The following is a 2,273-nucleotide window of genomic DNA, read 5'->3' as shown; positions in this document are numbered from 1 at the left end:
CTGCCCTCCAGGCCCAAGGCAGGAGTCAGGGCCATGCCTGCCCACAGGTTCACAATGGTGCCAGTGCCAGGGTTGCAGACCAAGCTCTGGGGGTGGCCCCTTGCCCTGCCACGGCTCAGTCCAGCTGCAGCAGCGCCCAGGAAACGGCACCCATTAGCCACAGCCCACCACGTTGCCCATGTGCAGTCCGACCCAGCCTGGCTGCCAGTTTCATCATCGCTGAGGCAGCCCAACTAGCCCGTGCATTAATCCACCTATACCCACTAGCAGCCTACCTGGCCAGGCCTGGGGGGCACTGCCACAGCAGAGGGAAGGACCAGGCCCCCCTGCAGTTCAGGGGCTCTCTAGCCCACAGGTAGCTCAACCATCAGCCATGGGAGAGGCAGCCCAGACTCAATGGGCGCAGAGTTTGGGCACCCAGCCTGTGTCCAATGTGTCGGGCGGGGGTGGGGGTGGGAAGCAGGAGCCTGGCCTGGCCTCAGTCATCACCTTAAACGTCAGCACACCGCCTCCCCATGTGGCAGGGTGCCGGCATGAGGTCCCATTGAAGTACTGATACAACGTAGAAGTTGAGGTGGAAATTCATTGGGTTCGAACCTCAACATATACCCCTTGAAATATGGTAGTTGCTTATTGGTTTGATCTATGCATCTTAGACCAAACTGCAAAGATTGAGTCTATTGAGCCTCAGGCTTTTTGACTGTCTGTACTCCATTTCATGGGCTGGCAATGCTGCCCCTTCCCACCTTGCACCTCTCCCTGCTAGTGTCCCTGCAACAGCTCTGTCCACACCTCTCAGGCCAGACCTACTCCACCCGCTGCTAGCGCGCTGTGACTCTATATATTAGTCTCAGCTCTTACAGTCTTAACCCCAAACTCTGTCAATGAACTTCAGTCCTGAGCTGCAGCCCCTTCCCACCACAGCCCTGGTCCTCTTTGTAGTCACAGGCTGTTGATTATGACATCTCATTTAGGAGAGGGGGGGTTCTGCCTTACGGCTTGCTTCCTTGCTGTTGATTATTTTGTTTTTGCATGATCCTAGGTGCAGCGTTTGACATCACAATGCCAGAACCGTAAGTAGCAAATGTTCCCCTTTGGCTTTGGGCACCAGCGAGAGACTCTACTTTGGCCAACCACAGGGTCTGAAGTGAAGACCTAAGCGCAGAGCAGGTCACTATGACTGGAAGTGGGCCCAGGAGCTCACTCCCACAGCGGATGCACATGGTTCATGGTTCTGCTGTGAATAATCTGCTAGAGGGCAGCATAGTCCTACCTTGTGCTACGTCCTTCACAGCACGAGGACTCTGCAAGTTTGCCTCTGATTTTTGTGACAATGGTCCAATATTTTAGAGAAACTTCCGAAATGTTGCACGTCTTTGGTCAAGTAGGTCAGTTTGGTGAAACTGAAATTTCGCGCAAGTCCAAATTGTCCGATTCTTTAAAAAAAGAGTGGGGGGGATGAGTATAACCACTTGGAATATATATTTTTAATGGGAACAATCCTTCATTGGAAAGTGTCAAGTTGAAGGGGCTGAGATGTGTCGTGAGATCAACAGGCTGAGATCAGAGGAACAACCCTGCCGCACACTGGCTGCAGATCGGGCCCACAGAAATATTTCTGGTCTGTGGCACGTTTTGCATGGCATGGCAAGGAAACCATCTGCACCCATATCAGAACTTGAACGGATTTCTTCCTCCAGATGTGTCTGATGCCTGTCTATTGATGCTATGTTCTGTTTTTCCTCCTCTCTGTTTCTTCTCCCGGACTGAACAAACAACTGCAGAGAGGTAAGAGGTGCTCCTGAATGTTTTCTTGATTGGAAATCTGGACAATAGCAGGTATTTTTTATAACATGTTTGCATTAAAAATGCCTTGTTTTCTCCTTTCCCTTTAGAGAAAATCCAAGATCACAGCCTCACGCAAACTCTTGCTGAAGGTGAGTCCCAAGGAGTAGAAACTCCCATTGGGTTTGTCTTGACTGGAAGAGTAAGTCAGGGCTGAAAATGATCACGGCTGAAACATGTTGCACACTTTCCCTACCGGGGAACCCCTTTGGACTGACAAACAGGGTGGTACTCGGAGAAGCTTACGACAGAGGCCTCCTCAAAATCCATCCTCACAATTCCTAGTACCTGTGACAGACAAGCTTCTTTGGGTGACTCTGATATCTTTTATTAGACCAACTTAAATAGTTGGAAAAAAATTTTTAAGCAAGCTTTCGGGTTTAAAAACCCTAACCCTAACCCTACACCCTAGTACCTGTGAACTATAT

At 50.4% G+C, this 2,273-nt stretch overlaps 1 protein-coding gene across 1 annotated transcript in view; it reads left to right on the top strand.

The window, feature by feature from the left end:
• TNNI1 (troponin I1, slow skeletal type) overlaps positions 1-2,273 on the top strand; it is a 20,800-nt gene that overhangs the window by 4,934 nt on the left and 13,593 nt on the right. Inside the window, exons 2-3 of the mRNA XM_019513811.1 lie at positions 1,043-1,077; positions 1,896-1,937. The gene's annotated coding sequence lies outside the window, so the exon portion shown is untranslated. The remainder of the gene's footprint in view (positions 1-1,042; positions 1,078-1,895; positions 1,938-2,273) is intronic.

This window comes from Gavialis gangeticus, unplaced genomic scaffold (assembly GCF_001723915.1).
Source record: "Gavialis gangeticus isolate Ggan-Ray unplaced genomic scaffold, GavGan_comp1, whole genome shotgun sequence".
Taxonomy (NCBI): domain Eukaryota; kingdom Metazoa; phylum Chordata; order Crocodylia; family Gavialidae; genus Gavialis; species Gavialis gangeticus.
The sequence above is the reverse complement of the archived record's forward strand: the minus strand, read 5'-3'. Positions and strand labels throughout refer to the sequence as shown.